This window comes from Gossypium arboreum, chromosome 3 (genome assembly GCF_025698485.1).
Source record: "Gossypium arboreum isolate Shixiya-1 chromosome 3, ASM2569848v2, whole genome shotgun sequence".
NCBI lineage: Eukaryota > Viridiplantae > Streptophyta > Magnoliopsida > Malvales > Malvaceae > Gossypium > Gossypium arboreum.
Window position 1 is genome coordinate 100,063,924 of NC_069072.1, and position 19,730 is coordinate 100,083,653.

Genomic DNA, 19,730 nt, shown 5'->3' on the forward strand with positions numbered 1-19,730 from the left:
TTATTATATTTTAGTTATGTTTTTATATTTTAGTTTAAATTCAATAAATAGTATATTTTGAGTATTTTATTGATCTTAGGGCCGAATGAGGCCTAAATGCGAGTTAACATATTTAGTGAGACCCTATAAGGGCATAGGAACTCAATACTAGTTGTTGTGTTGCAACATGGGTAATTTAAGGTCCCAACATAAGGAGCAGAGTGCAAGAATTGTCATACTACCTTTGGTGTCGCGACACACCCTAAAGCTACCCTAAATTTGAGCATACTTGACCACCTCTGGACATACTAACGTTCGGAGTGTGAATTCTGCTACAAATATAAGGAATTTGAAGCGGTGTCTGCAATTATATCGGTCAGGTTGTAATACAGTTTGTTTACAATGAAACACTTCGTAAGTAAATGTAACACCCCAAACCCGGCCCGGATGTTATGGCCGAACTCGGCGTGTCACATTGAAGTGTTTCAGTGAAAACCGTGTTTTCATTGAAAACCCTTCTTAAAATAAAAGAACATCTTAAAAATAAACTCCTTTCAATCACTTGTTTGAAACATAAGATTTGACGAAAACATGTCACTTAAAAATTTAGTTGCGAAAGCGTAGAAAACATACTATAATTTAGGAAACCCATGTTCAACTTCTCGTAATTACAATGAAAATAGTAATAATAATTTAAATAATAATAAGAAGGAAGACTTATTACATTCCGGTCCGAAAAATACTTAATAAAATGAATAACTTATATGCTTTTAAAAGAGAAACAAGTCCAAGTTGTCTTGCTAGCTGGCCACCCAGAGTCCCTCCAAACATCGAACCTTCTACTGAGCATCACCTGAAAATAAAATAAAAGAGGGGGCTGAGTTTTCGCAAACTCAGTGTGTACAACCCTCGACGGAAAACAAGAATTCAAAAAAAAAAATCATTCATTAATCATGCAATGTAATCCCATCCAAATTATCCATCCACTACACACCAGCTCCGTCCCTCGTCATACCATGTGGGGATATAAATATCAACCCACCCAGCCCACACACCATGGTAGCCCGGTTGCGGAACTACCTTCATTTACATATTGGGCTTAAAAAGCCGTTGGGGAATCCACAATTGTCAAGCACCATGAGATCCTCATATACTGCCTCCGTTCTAGAATTCCCAAACATATGCAACCTAAGAAGAATATCATATGTATGTATGTCACACCCATAAAACTTACATTTTACACCTAGGGGTATTTTGGTCATTTTCGCCCTTAGGGGCATTTCGATAATTTTTCCTTAATTACGGTTTTCACTTACCTTGGACCGTTAACGAGTCCCGTGAGCTAAGATGAACGAACACTATGCACCAGGTAGGATTCTAGAGAAGAGGAGGTGAGTCATTAAGACCGCTTAAGTACCAAGCTCTCCCTAGATCCAATCCTAGACATGCATATACCCATTGCCACACCTTAACCCTTTGACTTGTCTACTGTCGCAATATATTAATTAAGTCTTATGTGGATATCATATACTAGGCCCAAAACCCCTTACAAAGCCCAAACAATTTCACATACCTGTGTCTGGCCCATTAAGCCCAATCATATTCATATGGCCCATTAGGCCCAAATCACCTGTATATGGCCCATTAGGCCCAAATCACATTTATTTGGCCCGTTAGGCCCAGTCACATTCATAATCATGTTCACATACAAGTTCCTATCACATAGCATCAACATTCAGTTTTTGCCTATTATGGGCCCAACAGCCCATCGGGCCCATTTAGCCCATTTCGGCCCATATGGCCAAATCACAACCCAATTCCACATAATCGCCCGTGGGCCTCAGCCAACCTATCGGTCTCCCCTTTACGAGAGTTCGCGCACTCGCAAGACTACTATAACAGCCAAATTTTCAGTGGTGTCAGAAACAGTAATTCGAGATCACTAAATCCGACAGTAAGTTTAGAAATTTTAATAAATAATAATTATGGGCCAAGCGTGAACTTAAAAGAATTTTTTTAGTGAATTTTGCGATTTTAAAAGAGTTAATCAGGTAAATTGGGTTGAAAATAAGGTATCGAGACCTCAGATTCATAAACCGAGCCATAAATATTTTTATAAATATTTATGGAGTGTTATTAAGTTAGTATTAAAGTTTCGTTTGAAAATTTTAACGTTTGGTTAGTCAATTAATTAAAAAGGACTGAATTGAAAATAGTGAGAAATTTGTTAAATTGTGATTAAATAGTTTAAGTCATTAAAAAAGAGCAATTTAAAAGGAAATTGGACCCAAATTGTATGCGTTGGATGGATGGGCAAGAAAATCAGCAAAAAGACAAGCAAAAATAAGGGCAAAATGGGAAATTTTGCAAATTAAACATATAAAACAAGTCAAAATTGAAAAATCTAGAGATATCATCATTTTTCTTCAGGAAAAACGCCATGGGAGGTCTGAAAGTTGCTGGTTTTCATACTTTGACATACGTGAGTTCAATTCTTGCCCTTTTCTTTGAGATTTTTATGTTTTTGTGACATTTACAATTTGGTCCAACTGTTTAATTCATTAGTTTTTGATTTTATGGACAAAATTGAAAGCTACCATTAATAAGTGTTGGCTTTTTATGATGAAATAAAATGAATTTGAAGCTTTGATTTTGTTGTTTGATGATTTTATCAAGTAATTTCAATAGAAATTGATTTTAGGACATAATTGTGAAAAAGTTGTGAATTAAGGTTTAGTGTTAAAATTATGATTTTCAAAGGTTGTGTAATAGTTTAGAATGATGGAATAAAATGTTACTTGAGAAAAATTAGCTTAATAGATGGGCTAATTAAGTAAGGACTGAATTGCATGACCTGTGAAATTTAGAGGAAAAATGGTAATAAACATCTTGAACTAAAATAGTTTTGGACAGCAGCAGTAGGTTAACTTTGAAAAATCACCATAAATTGTAAAAATTGAATTAGAGGATGAAAAAAATATTTAATTAAATCTTATTTAGTGTAGTTTCTCATAGAAGAAACGGTGTAAGCAATTGAATTGTAAATTATGAGATATAATGAATTTTGTGAGACAAGGTTAGAATGAATTCGGGTTCCCATGTTTTGACTTTGGAAAATCACCAAAAATTGGATAAAATTTATTTGAGGCTGAAATTTATATTCTTAGAATCATTAATGAGTATATGTTCAATCTAAATCAACGGAAACATTATCTGAGTTCTGTACTGTGATATAATTAATTTTTAGTGAAGAGAGGTTAGAACTGTCAGGTAGTGAAACAAGGGAAACGTAAATGAATAAACTGTACTAATTGGCTAAACCAAAAATTATGAAAATTTTATGATGGATTGTGAGTCCAGTTTTAGGGAAAATTTATATATCTTAATTTGGAGCTCTGTAGCTCGAATTATAAATAATTGAGTGACTATGACTCGTGTGAACAGCTTGATGTGAGCATTAATAAGTAAATTGTGAAATAGTACTTACAAGAATGTTATATACATTAAGGATGTGGAATGGAGAGGAGGAGGAGGAAAATAAATGATATATGTTTATAAGAAAATAGTATGAGAATGATACATATCATGACATGTATATATATAACTAGTTTCAATATGATGCTTGTTGGGTATGAAGTTGGATTGAAATGTCTCAGGCAAGTATTTTATTCTGCGCATCTGAAATGTGGCATTTTATGAAGATATAATCTAGCTTTAAATATGAATGCTTGATGATTAAGCTGAAAATATTTGGTAAGATGATAATCATGGTATAAAAGTATAAGTGGTACCATAATAGACAAGGTAAAATGAGTATGAGAGATACATGTATGATGACATACAAATACTATGTTTGTAGTTTAATTGAGAATGTTTAATCATTAAATGAATACCATGTTATATGCTTTTGATTTTGTATGAGTGTGTAAGAGATTAAGGTTGACCAAGACTTGGAAAATAGCTTAGGTATTGACCACACAGGCAGAGACACGGCCGTGTGTCTCAGTCGTGTATGGAACACGACTTTAGGACACGGGCGTGCGATGTGGCCGTGTGCCCCTAAATTGATGATGATGTCATAAACAAAAAGCTCTACGGACAAGGGACACAGGCGTGTGGAATCCACACGGCCTAATCACACGGGCATGTGGGTATTGTTCACAAGTAAAATTTTTAAAAAAATTAAGTGAAAATTTTTACGAGAAATCGGTTAAGTTCCGACTTGATTTTAATGTTCATGTTGGGCTTCGAGGGCCCAAATAAAGGTCGTTATATATATGATCTCAGAAAGTGAATAGTAATGTTTCGATTAATCTGTAAATGTTCTATATGTACTGGTAACACTCTGTAACCCTATTTCGGCGACGGATATGGGTTAGGGGTGTTACAACTACCGTAGCCAAACTTTTGGCTTTTCAGCTTTTCGGCATTTCAGATTTTTGGCATTTCGGCTTTTGCCGATACATAATGTGTGCCGTGTATGTACACACCTAGTAAGCAAGCATGATGCAATCTCCTTAGCCCAAACCTACAATCGATACCACTCAAATATTAATCTTACATACTTATCGAATACTTTACCAAAAGCCAGAATCTCACCTCAACCTTACCTTGCGCGATAAGTATAACAACCCCTTCACTAACCACGATCAACTCCTAGATCTGCACCAATCATAAGTATTAAAACCAGAATAATAGGTGACTCGTATCCAACACAAGTCCCCTTACCTTAGTATGGCTATTCGGCCAACCTTAGCCAATGGATGAGGAATACTTACCAAAACCGCAAACACCTAAAGAACAATTTGGCAGAGAGCTAAGATCCGAGATCTGATACTAATTCCCTACCAAAGTCGATTGAAAGAGTGAGGGACAATAATCGATACATAGCAAATAAAATCGATTGGAAGAGCAACACTTATACTAGATTTGGTCAAAGAGTATTCAGCCCTTGGGAGATTCAGCTTTTTGGATTTTCAAACTTAGTATGGTGAATAAGGTTTATTTGGTACAGATTAAAGAAGAAGAGTAGAAGAAGAAATCAGCTAAGTGAAACAATAAAATTGTGTAGAGAAGAATAGAAATCAGCAGGAAGAAAAGAAAGAAAAACAAAAGGGTTTTCGGCTTTTTGGATCTTGAAAAGAAAATGGTTTTCGGCTTTTGGAGAAAGGGGCTTTTGGCAACAAGGTGAAGAAGAATTTCAGTAGTAGCATGGCAACCCTGTATTCGGCCCCTATTTATAGCCCTTATTGCTGAAGTTTCCATGCCCAATTCCCAATTCGGCTCTATCACTTCTCCCTTCTCATCTTCTCGTTTTTCTCCCTGATAACCCCTTGTTCTTTTCCTTAATTTTCTCTTCTGAGCACTCCCCTTGGAGTCCATCTTCACGCCACTTCCATCCTTCTAGAAGGCCAAAATTAAACTTCTAAAAATACTAAGCTAGGATTCGAACCTTGGATCTCCTTGCTAGCTACTAACGCCACCTCCCTACTCCCTAAGTGGCGTCACTTAGCCACTCCTCCACAAGGCTTTTTGATGCTATTTTTCCCTTATTTTTATTTAAAAGCCCAACTACTTGCCAACCCTGATTCTTTTAATAATTAAACTATAATTTCATTTATTCCTAAGTCCAAACTCAAAATTCAATTAAGACCTACTATAATTATCACATGGCTAGGAACATAAAACACAATTTTATCAAAACCGAAAACAAAGAAAGTTTGGGATTTTGGGATTTTTGGGTCTCGAGATTTTTGGGTTGTTACAGTATCCAAGGATCGTACCCAAGAGAGGCTAGTACTAAATTAATTCTAACCTATACGCCAATAGATCTAATTAGTACTTTAAATAAACTATATTATGAATAAACATAAATAAAGTTTTTTGGTTTTTATAATTAAATAACTAAAAATAACATAAATAAAAGGAGTCTACGAAAAACTAGATTATAAACTAGATCAAATGTAAACACAGGAGATTAGCTCACTTTGGTAGTTATGATCAACTGACATCACGGGCTTTCTTGTGCAGTCAACTAGTCGCTATCCCAGCACTTCTGATCTTCCACTCTCAAATAACAAGTCGATAAGAACTATTTATCTTCTGACCTCATAGTTTAGCCTGTTTCCAGGCTAAGTTGTTCACGAATAGGCCATACTAATTTTGGGTTAATTCCCAACTAAATGACTTCCTAGGGTTATCAAGCCTTCAATTCAAGTTCTTCCTCTCCCAAACAACTAATCAACTAAGAAAACCCTACATAACAATTAATTAATCATACCTCCACTCGCTAATCCCCCATAAGAAAATCACCTCAATTAGAACCGGAAGAATCAAGAAAATCACCTCGTGACACAGAGGGTAGTTTAACCAGAGTTTTAGAATTTTCAAAGTATGTCACGACATTGAACCCTGTTGTCACGACATCAACAACATGCCAGCGGTGTCGCGACACAGAACCCCTGTGTCGCGACTTCGCTACAAATATTTGCAAGGTCAACCTAACCTGATTGTTTAACCCAGTTAATTAAACCCTAAATTCACTAGATTTTAAACCATTAAATTACACTATTTAAATCCCAAAACCCTTCTAATTAAAACCTAAAACCCTCTTAACCTTCAAATTATCCAAATTCTCTCAAACCCTCTCAAAACTATACAAATCTCATAAACCAAAAATAACTTTTTTTTATTAAAACCCTGTAACACCCCTAACCTGTATTCATCGCCAAAATAGGGTTAGGAGGCATTACTAGATAACACACTTCATTCACAAACATTTATACATTCATACTCATAATCCATTCATATCAATCATATTGTCCTTTAAAAGGTCCTATGAGACCTTAAAATATGCTTAAACGAGGTTCGGGACTAAACCGATAACATTTACAAACTTTAGGAAACTTAGAAAAAATTTCTTTGATTTCAAGGTCACACGCCTGCATGAACAGGCCGTGTGCCTCGCACAGCTAGCAGACACGCCTGTGCCATAGACCGGTTGAAAATAGGGCATACGGCATCATACTAACTTGCACCACACAGTTGAGGACACACCCGTGTACCAGGACGTGTGAAAACTAAGGGGGTTATTGACTTGGGTCACACGACCGACCACATGCCCGTATGCAAGCATGTGTGCCACACATGACCAGTAGACACGCTCGTGTGTCTAGGCCGTGTTAAAACTATAGGGTATACTGACTTTAATTCAAAGGGTACCACAAGGGACACATGGCTAAGACACACACCCGTGTCTTTGCCCGTGTGGACAAAAATGGGCCATTTGAAAAGCCAATTTGCCATCATTTTCTCATGCTCACCTAGCCATCAAAATGGTATCTAGGGAGCCAAAACATACAAATTCGCACACAAATCATGCCATCTATTCACAACCATTTCAATTACTCAATTCCAAAATCAAAACAAACCGTTTCAATATGCATAAATCATCAAACGTGCATAACTTCTAAATGCATTTACCCATCAACTTATCACTATTTCATGCTTCAAAATATACCATTTTATCACCACAAAGTCAAGCCACAACATATCTTTATTCTAGCATTAGCTTACCACATAACCACTAGTTACATAAACAAACTTACAACCATCACATAAGACATTATATACACTACATGTATCACATAATAAACACATAATTCAAACCAACTTAAAAAGCTATATTCCAACATTTACAAGCCAAATCTCATGGCTATAATCACAACTCAAAACATACCAAAATGACACTAGCCTATACATGTCATATACCATATATACAAATCTTCAAAAAATACCAACGAGATGATTGATAACGTGATGATGCCTCCCGACGATCCCCGACTTCGAGCTAGCTTTGATAATCTATAAAACAAATATAAATATCACACAGAGTAAGTTTCATAGCTTAGTAAGTTCGTACCAAAATACTCAATAGTTCATAATATACAAATCATCATGTAATAGACACTTAGTAGTTTTCATAACATCATTCAATATATTAAATTCATCATCTATCATGTATATACAAATTCATCAAGCTTCATACACATATTATCAACTACCACATAGGTATCATATGTTCCTGTACTTTCCCATATTTATTTATTTCATTCTCACATCTTTGTTCAATATATTAAATCGTTCGGAAATCTTTCAATGCTCTAAGAACTCGCACACTTAGTGTGTAAATGATTAGACGAAGCTATAAAGATATCGCACACTTAGTGCCATCACATTAAACCGAAGTTATCTCGATATCGTACACTTAGTGCCACATATAGCTGAAGTTATTCCAACTCTCACACTGAGTGCTATATATACATAGCCGAAGCTATCTTGAACGCACACTAAGTGCCCAACATAGTCAACTTGTCGTCGTAGCAATCGTAGTCATATCTATACAATTTATGCACTATTAAAGTATTAAAAACATAATTGTAACAATGTTTATCACGTACGAACTTACCTCGTACTCGGAATTGACGAATTGAATCGATTACTCGATAACCTTTGATTTTCCCTGATCTAAGGCGATTCCTTTCTTTCTTGATCTATATAAATTCAAAATTAACTCATTTAATCACATAATTATTTTGGGCATTTTTGTACTTTGGCCCTAAACTTTCACATTTCTTACAATTTAGTCCCTATTTCATAAATATACAAAACTCACACAATTCAATTTAAACACTTGCTAGCCAAATTTCATAGGGACCTCTAGCAGCCCTAAACTTTCATTTATTCTCACATTTAACCCCACATTCTCACATTTTCACAAATTAATCCCTTTTATGCAATTTCACAAAAAATCACTTCGCAGAACATGATAATCTATCAACAAATACTCATTTCCCATCATCAAACATTCAAAAGCTCAAGATATCATTAATGGCATTTTACAAAATCACCAACAAACTCAAAAATTAAGGTACGGGCTAGATAGTACTCAAAGTAAAGATCACAAAACATAGAAATCATCAAGAACCGAGCAAATAACATACCTTAATCAAAGATTATGCTAGCCGAATATCAAAGCCATAAAATGGCTTCTTTTCTTTCTCAAATCCGGTTAACAAGGATGAAAGATGATGATATTTTAACTTTGTTTTAATTAATAATAACTTAATATACTAATTACCATTTTATCATTAATGAATAAACATTAATAACTTATAATGGATGTTCATAAATGTCCATTATCACAATCAATGGTCTAATATCAACATAAGGACTTCACATTTAATAAGCCATGGCAATTAAGCACTTTTAAAAAATGGAATGCAACTTTTGCATTTTACGCGATTTAGTCATTTTTCTCAAATTGAGCTATTAAACGATAAAATTAGTTCACGAAACTTTCACACATATATATTCACATGCTATACACACAAAAAATAATATTAAAATAATTTTATGACCTCAGATTTATGGTCCCAAAACTACTATTCTGATTTAGCTAAAATCGAGCTGTTACAACTCTCCCCCTTTAGGGATTTTTGTCTCCAAAAATCTTACCGATAAATAGGTCTGGATATTGCTTTCTCATAGCATCCTCAGGTTCCCACCTAGCTTATTCATTCCCGTGTCGATGGCATAAGACTTTCACTAATGAAATTTTCTTATTTCCCAGCTCTTTGATCTCATGAGTTAGAATTCGGATTGGTTCTTCACTGTATGACAAATCTGATTGAATCTCAATCTCATATGGGGAGATTACATGCGAGGGATCAGATTAATATCGTCGAAGCATCAATACATGAAAAACGTTATGAATCTTTTCTAACTCAAATGACAATGCTAGCCGATAAGCAACTGGTCCAACTCGCTCGATAATTTCATACGGCCTGATAAATCTCGGACTTAATTTGCCTTTACGACCAAATCGAAGTATTTTCTTCCACGGAGATACTTTCAGAAACACTCTATCCCCGATCTGAAACTCAATATCTTTTCGTTTCAAGTCTGCGTATGATTTCTGTCGATCTGACGTTGCTTTTAAACTATCACGAATTACTTTCACTTTTTCTTCAGTCTCTTTAATCAGTTCAACCTCGTGAATCTTATTCTCCCTTAGTTCAATCCAGTACAATGATGTTCTACATTTAAGATTGTATAAAGCTTTGTATGGTTCCATTTTAATACTCGATTGAAAACTGTTTTTATACATAAATTCAATCAACGACAAATATTTTTCCCATGTACCTTCAAACTCAAGAATGCAACAACATAACATATCCTCGAGTATCTGAATAACTCGCTCGGATTGACCATCTGTCTGCAGGTGAAACATGGTACTGAAATGTAACTTTGTACCTAATGCATCTTGTAGTTTCTTCCAAAATAGTAAAGTGAATCTCAGATCTTGATCCAATACAATCGAAATAGGTACCCCGTGTAATCTCACCACCTCAGAGATATACAACTTAGATAACTTATCAAGTGAATAGTCCGTTCGTACCAGAATGAAATGAGCCGATTTTGTCAACCTGTCAACAACAACCCAAATTGCATATTTCTTACTCGGAGATAGGGACAATCCCGACACAAAATCCATAGTCACTCTATCCCATTTCCACTCGAGAATATTAATCGACTGTAATAAACCAGGCAGCACTTAATGCTCAGCTTTAACTTGCTGACAAATTAAACATTTAGAAACAAATTCTGAAATGTCACATTTCATATCATGCCACCAATAAAGCTGTTTCAAGTCATTATACATTTTCGTGCTTCCCAGATGAATAGATAAACGACTACTATGTTCTTTGTTCAAAATCATCTGAATTAACTCTGAATTCCTCGGAACACATATTTGACCTCTGAATCTCAAATGATCATCAAAATCAACTTGAAACTCTAAATTAGGGTTAGAATCACATTGAGCCCTTTTACCTAACATTTCATTATCAACTTTCTGAGCTTCAAATATCTGCTTTAAAAACAACGGTCTTGCTTTCAATTGAGTTACAATCGAGCCATCATTAGAAATAACCAACTGAGTATTCATTTCACGTAAAGCAAACAAAGATTTTCGACTTAATGCATCAGTAACAACATTTTCTTTTCTCGGATGATAATCAGTCACTAACTCATAATCTTTTAACAATTCTAGCCATCTCCGCTATCACAAATTCAAATCTTTCTGAGTCATCAGATATTTTAAACTTTTGTGATCTGAATAAATATGGCATTTCTCACCGAACAGATAATGACGCTAAATCTTCAACTATCTCGAGGCATAAGCTATGACTTTGCCTTCTTGCATCAAAATGCAGCCCAGACCATTTAATGATGCATCACTATAGATCACAAATTCTTTATCTGATTCTATCTAAAATAACACTAGAGCTTCCATCAAAAGAACTTTCAGCTGATCAAAGCTTTTCTGACATTTCATGGACCATTCAAACTTTAAATCTTTCTAAACCAATCTCATCAGAAGATTCGCAAGCATAGAAAAGCCTTTCACAAGTCGTCTATAATAGCAAGTAGTCCCGAAAAATTACGGACTTCGGATACATTTCTCGGAGGTTTCCAATCTATTATTAAAGAAATATTGCTCAGATTGGCTCGAATACCCGATGCTGTAACACCCTGTACCCGAGACCGTTGTCAGAAGCGACCACGAGGTGCTAACGACATAATTCATGTATGTTCACAGTCCATTTTAAAAATTTCCATACAGCTGGCTAACTGCGTCACTGTCACCTTAAAAATCATATCTTGAGTTCCAAAACCCGAAAATCAGTTTCGTAATTTTTCCTTGAAACTAGACTCATATATCCATCCACAAATTTTTTTTCTAGAATTTTTGGTCGAGCCAATTAGTACAGTTTATTAGTTAAATCTCCCCTGTTACAGGGTTCGACTACACTGACCTTCCTGCATTGTAACTTAGATAACTCCTTATACAGGGCTTCAATACTTATGCCGTTTGTTTCTAATGAAACTAGACTAAAACAGTAATCTATACATCTATGGCATGACTTCTAATTATCTCTGGTTAATTTATAATGAATTTCCTAAGTCCGAACAGGGAATCCAGAAACCGCTCTGGCCCTGTTTCACGAAAACTTTAAAATCTCATAAAATACTGTTCATATGATCGTTTCATTACTTCCCTATGAAAACAGATTCATCAAGGTTAAATTACATAATTTATTCACTATTTAATTCCATTCTTAATATTTTTAGTGATTTTTCAAATCCACACCACCGCTTTGTCAAGATCTGCTTTTAAGGTAAACCTTACCTATTTCATGGTTTTCCATGAATCAACTAGAGTTTGTCATACATAGCATCAAAATAATCATAATTAACCATTCCCAATGGCTAATCGTTACCAAACATTTCCATACCTCTCAATGAACAACATACAAGACGATTATAATGCTATGCTCAAAGTGTATATAAGACATTTTCGCATGGCTATCCAAATTTATACAAAACCAAAGGGTACATGACCAACAACAAAAAGGGTAGTCCTATACATGCCATTTTCAGAGTTCAACCAAAAGTGTACCAAAAGGGCTTTGATAGTGTGGACGACTTTGACTTCAACAATCCCGAGCCCGATAGCTGGTGAACCAAAATCTATAAAATAGAGAATCAAAGAAACGGAGTAAGCATTTAATGCTTAGTAAGTTTTGAATAATGAAATTAGTTTCGGCTAAGGTATAACATTCATATGGCTAAATCGATAACTTTATATATGCACATTCTCATAAACATACTTACTTCACGCTTCAATCAATATATTCATTCACAAGGTATCAAACCTAACTAAAGGCCGAAAATTCGTTAATCAATTGAACGAATACTATTTAAAATGAATAGGCTTTTCCGATGCATATACGAAACATACCTTATCGTTCGGATTTTATGAGCGTATTAATTTGAAATTTACAGCAAGCTTGCTCACTTCCAAACCCAAGCATCTTCGGGATTTAGCCGAATATAACTACTTGCTCAAATGCCTACGGGACTTAGCCCGGTTATAGTACCTCGCACAAATGCCTTCGGGACTTAGCCCGGATATAGTAACTCGCACAAATGCCTTCGGGACTTAGCCCGGATATAGTAACTCGCACAAATGCCTTCGGGACTTAGCCCAGAATTAGTCACTAGCACAAATGCCTTCGGGACTTAGCCCGGTTATCATCCGAATACCCATGCACATATCAGTAAATCATGACACAATCTATATTTCATTTTCATAACTAGAATTCAAACACAAGTCACTTATCAAGCATTATCATTTTCAGCTCAAAAGCTACATACAAGGGCATGATTTTGATTTGCTTATAACATAATCTAATCGAATCATAATCTAAGTTTCATTACTCGAAAACTTACCTCAGATGTTATCGAACGATTTCGATGGCTATTCGATCACTTTTTCCTTTCCCTTATCCAACTTTGGTCCTCTAAGCTCTTGAGCTAATTCAAACAAATTTAACTTATTAAAGTCTCATTATGCTAGCTTATAGCCGAATATGACAATGAATTTGATAGGTCATATGGCCACCTTTAGCTCAAATACAAAATGGTCATACGCATTTTTAATCACATTAAGCAATTTAATACCATTAATCTAACATTTCCTCATGTGCAACTTTATGACCGAATACACATATCATTAACTCAATATCAATTAACTAAGCACTTAAACAAATTCTCTTTAACTATGCACACATTCGGCAATGACAAAGACAATTTAGCAAACCTTAAATTCAACTTATAACAATATATATATACTCAATATTCAAAGCATTTAACATCACTTCACCATAATTTTTACATCATGGCCGAATGTTCCTCCGAACCATTTACCCTTACAAGGCATAAATTTCACCATCAAATCTAACAAGCTTATAATCCCATGACCGAAACCTCTAACAACACCAATTAAAAGTACTTCATGGGTTTGAGGTAAAACCAAGAAAGAAACTCATAAATATCGAGATATAAGCACTAACATTGTTCATCTAGATTTAGCATGAAACAACATCCATCACCCTTATAATTACCATAGCCGAAAACCTTACTCATTCAAAAATCCAAATCTCAACTTGGGTCACAAAAATAACTTGATATCTCATCAACATAACATCAACACCAAGCAAGAATGATACATCCATGGCCGAGTGTCATCTCCATCACATAGCAAGATTTAGACCATGGGCTAGGTAGAACTCAAGCTAACAACTAAAACATGCATGCATCTCATGGAACATCATCAAACATACCTTAATCTAGATACAAGTATGGCCGAACCTCTTCAACCCTTTCTCCCCCTCCTTCCTTTGATTTTTCGGTCAAGAAGAAACAAATGAGAACTTTTTTTTTTCTTCTTTCAATTCACGGCAATGAAGGGGGCAACCACACACATTTTTTTTTGTTTCTCCTCCTACTAACACTAATATTTTATTTCCCATGTTCTTTATTTTATTATTCCTAACATAAGCATTAACATAACATGTTTATGACATGTTTTGCCCATAAGATTTTGTCCACCCTCCTTGTCATGGCCGGCCACTTACTAATTAAGGGGGAAATTGACATGCAAGTCCACCCTTTTGATCTCATGCACTAATAGATCCTTATAGATCGACCTATCACATTTCAAAAGTGTCACACATAAGTCCTATTAGCTAAATTCACATGCAATTGACTAAATCAAGCTTAAAACTTTCACACATTCATATTCACATATTTTAGACAATAATCATTATATTCAAATAATTTGGTGACTCGGTTTAGCAATCCGAAACCGCTTCCGACTAGGGTCACTTTAGGGCTGTCACAACTCTCCCCACTTAAGAAATTTTGTCCCGAAAATCTTACCAAGAAACAGTTTGGGTATCGTTCTTTCATAGAGTTCTCGGGTTCCCAAGTAGCTTCTTCCATCCCGTGTTTGAGCCATAACACTTTTACTAAAGGAACCTTTTTGTTTCACAACTCTTTCACTTCACGAGCTAGGATACGAATTGGTTCTTCTTCATAACTCATATCGGTTTCAATTTCAACCTCGGAAGGACTTATTATGTGCGAAGGATCAGATCGGTAACGTCGAAGCATCGAAACATGAAAAAAGTTATGGATCCTTTCGAGTTCAGGGGGTAAAAGCAACCTATATGCAACTGGACCAACTCGTTCGGAGATTTCATACGGCCCAATGAATCTCGGACTCAACTTGCCCTTACGCCCAAATCTGAGTATCTTTTTCCAAGGTGAAACTTTAAGAAACACTTTATCTCCCACGATACTCAATGTCCTTTCGTTTCAAATCCGCGACGACTTTCGACGATCCGATGTCGCCTTGGACTTTCACGAATTATTTTTACTTTCTGCTCAGCATCTTTAATCAAATCAACTCTAAAAATTTTTCTTACACCGAGCTCGGTCCAAAACAATGGTGTACGGCATTTTCGACCGTACAAAGCCTCGTAAGGCCCCATTTTAATGCTTGACTGAAAACTATTGTTGTAAGCGAACTCAATCAAAGGTAGATACCGTTCCCATGAACCACTAAACTCAAGGATGCAGCATCTCAACATATCCTCGAGTATCTGAATTATCCGCTCGGATTGACCATCTGTTTGGGGATGAAAAGCAGTGCTAAAATGCAACTTGGTACCCAAAGCTTCTTGCAGTTTCTTCCAAAATCGCGAGGTGAATCTCGGATCTCTATCCGACACAATAGAAATGGGCACCTCGTGTAATCTCACAATCTGAGAAACATACAATTCAGCTAGTTTATCCAGTGAATAATCCGTACGTACGGGAATAAAATGGGCCGACTTGGTCAGTCTATCAACAACAACCCAAATCGCATCTTTCTTACTTGTCGACAATGGCAACCCAGACACAAAATCCATCGTGACTCGATCCCATTTCCATTCGGGTATCATGATCGGCTGAAGTAAACCCGTAGGCACTTGATGTTCCTCCTTCACTTGCTGACATATTAAACACTTCGAAACAAAATCGAAAATGTCTCGTTTCATACCATGCCACCAAAACTACATCTCAGATCGTTGTACATTTTCGTGCTCCCCGGGTGAATTGACAGTCGGCTACTATGAGCTTCGTTCAGAATCATCGAAATAAGTTCTGAATTTCTTGGAACACACAAACGACTTCTGAACCTCAGACAATCGTCGTCATCAATTTGAAACTCTGATTCCTATTCGAAACACATTCAGCCCGTTTTGCAACCAATTCATCATCGACTTTCTAAGCTTCACGAATTTGATGAATCAATAATGGTTTGGCCTTTAATTCAGCTACTAAAACATTGTCGGGTAGAACAGACAAGTGTACATTCATCGCTCGTAAAGCAAGCAGTGATTTCCGGCTTAAGGCGTCTGCAACCACATTAGCCTTTCCCAGGTTGTAACACCCCAAACCCGTGACCGTCACCGGATTCGACCACGAGGTGTTACTGGGCTTACTTCCCTTATTTCCCTCTTGGAAATTATGAATTTTTTGTTTCAGGCAGGCTAGCTAACTGCGTCACTGTTACCTTAAAAATCATATCTCGAGTTCCAGAACTCGAAAACCAATTCTGTAAATTTTCCCTGAAACTATACTCATATATCCATCCATGGATTTATTTCTAGAATTTTTGGTTGGGCCAATTGGTACAGTTTATTAGTTAAAGTCACCCATGTTACAGGGGTCGACTACACTGACCTTCGCGTGTTACAACTTGAATATCTCTCTGTACAGGACTTTAATACTGGTACTGTTTGTTTCTAATGAAACTAGACTCAAAATGGAATCTGCACATATAAGGCATGACTTCTAATTCTTTCTGGATAATTTATAGTAAATTTTCAAAGTCGAGACAGGGGATCCAGAAACCGTTCTGGCCCTGTCTCACGAGAACTTTAATATCTCTCAGTATACTGCTCATATGGTCGTTTCGTTTCGTCCATATGAAAATAGATTCATCAAGGTTCAATTTCATAATTTATTCACTATTTAATTCTACTTCTACTATTTTTAGTGATTTTTCAATCTCATATCACTGCTGCTGTCCGCAACAGTTACTGCAGAGACTATGCCAATTTCATGAATCTTTCCTTGACCTTACTAATCATCCATCATGCATGACACAAATTATGGCCACCTTATCAAAATTAAAGTTTCTAAGACTCGTGGCTATAGGTTCTAGCATCCCACTCAACGACCACATAGGCCATTTTCACATGGCTTAAAGATTTACAACCCATAATTCAACAAAACATAATAGCCTATACATGCCAAATGTTCTCCTAGTTCAACTACGAAGACAATACCAAAAGATTTCCAGCCGGTGTGATGATTTCAACGACGGTTCCGAAAGCACGCAAACAATACGAGTCCAAGAGACCTAAAAGGGGTGACAAGAAAACACCGAGTGAGTTTATAACTCAGTAAGTCATAAGCATTCAACCACCATCCATTAATAAAGTTATCACAACATGAAACAATAAACGAGGCTAGGTACTCATCCATACCGAAACTATACCATAATTCCTCGGACCTTTCGGTTCAATCTCATACCAAGTCATACATCCACATTTCATATTCTACACAATAAGATAGTTGAGGCATTTTCACACACTAACTCATTTTCACCGCAATCACACAATTGCAATCATCACATAGATTTAAAGCTTACCAAGCTCAACCCCGTGCATGAACTTATTGCCTATTCGTCATGAGCTCAAGGTACTTACCCGATCGGCTGTCCGGGATTAACTCGATAATGTCGCACACTCAGTGCCAATTGTAATGCAAGAGCATATAGTGAATCCGCACACTTAGTGCTATAAAATCAGCTCGCACACATAGTGCTATATAATCAAATTCGCACACTTAGTGCTGTACAATTTTAAACCCGCACACGTAGTGCCAATCTTGTCACCGTGTCCATTTATACCCGTACACTTAGTGCCAATCTTGTCACCGTGTCCATTTATACCCGCACACTTAGTGCCAATCTTGTCACCGTGTCCATTTATACCCGCACACTTAGTGCCGAGACCAATACTTTATGCAATTTACCACCTTCATACATTCAACAATGGCATCATTCCATACACATACATTTCCATTTACACATCAATTCATTAAACACAATTGCATATATATTATGATCATTTAAATCAATACCAAATATATGCTTAATGACTTACCTCGGATGTTGTCGCACGTCTTCAACGGCTATTCAATTACTTTGTCTTTCCCCTTGTCCAACTTTGATCCTTTGAGTTCTTGAGCTAAATCAAACAAATTTACTTCTCAATCAAACACACATACGGCAACCATATTTTGCTTTTAACACATTTGATCACTTGGGTGACCTATTTAACTTTCAAGCATTCATTTCAATTCTTAGTTAACTAATGCCGAATACCATTAACTACTAATGCCACACACTCACATATGCATAAAATTAACCCCTACATGACCTATAGCTCATTCGGTCATTCGTCTTTCAAGCTTATCAAGCTTCATATCATGCTTCCTTGGCCGAATATACATATAAGCACAATGTAGCATTTTTATTCACTTCATGATATATTCGGCCTTGGCGTAATTTTCATTAAAAATCCCTATTAGCCACTTTTTAATGCCAATGTTACAAGAAAGGTTACCCAAATTCACATTCGGCAACTACACATACACAAGCCGATTTTTCTTCCTATCATCAAATTTAACACGAATCACAAACTTAAACCCTCAATAGCTACTATGGCTGAATAGATCCTTTCTATTCCATTTAACTACCATAAATTTAAAGTATTTAAATCAAGTTCATGAGTTTCTAATGCAAGAATTAGGCCAACCTACTAACCTTAACACCCACATTTGGCAAGTGACCACATACACACTCTCATAGCCGAATTTCCATATTACCAAAATCCTCAATACACATATTCCCCTTATTCAACTTCAATTTAAGCTCCCTACTCACAAAACACAAGGAATAGAAATCATCTTCTAAGTTTCCTACCTTAGCCGAATGGCCAAATCACCACAAGGATCTAAATTCACACAAGGGCTCAATCAAAGACCTATCCATCAACTAAAATTTTATGAAATCTCAAAGAATTTAATTAAAACTTACCTCAATCAAACAAGTAGAAGATCGAATACCTAGCTTCTCCCCCCCCCTTTTTCTCTTCCTTTAGTTCATGGCAAGAAGAACAAAACATAACCAAATTTCTCCTTTCTTTCTTTTATCAATTTCCCTTCTTCTATTCGGCCAAGACACCCAAGGATGAGCAACAAAAATTTTTTTCTTTCTTTCTTTGCTTAGTCACGGCAATGGGGCATCCACACACATTATTTCTTTTTTTTTTTCATTTCTTTATTTTCCTTCCATAATGCACTAGGCCAACATGTCTAGGACATGTTTTCTTTGCCCATCATCATGTCATGGCCGGCTACTAACCTTAGGAAATGGGTTATTTGACATGCAACTCCACCTTTGTGTTAACATGCACTAAGAAGCCATTTAAAATTAGCCTATCATATTTCACCATGTTTCACATTGATCCCTATTTAATAATTTCTCATAAAATTGGTAAAATTAGAGAATGAAACTTCCACATATGCATGCACACACATAGTAAGCATAGAATATAACAATTAATTATTTTTATGACTCGGTTTAGTGGTCCCGAAACCACTTTCCAACTAGGGTCACTTTAGGGATGTCACACGGGTGATAATCAATGACAATCTCATAATCT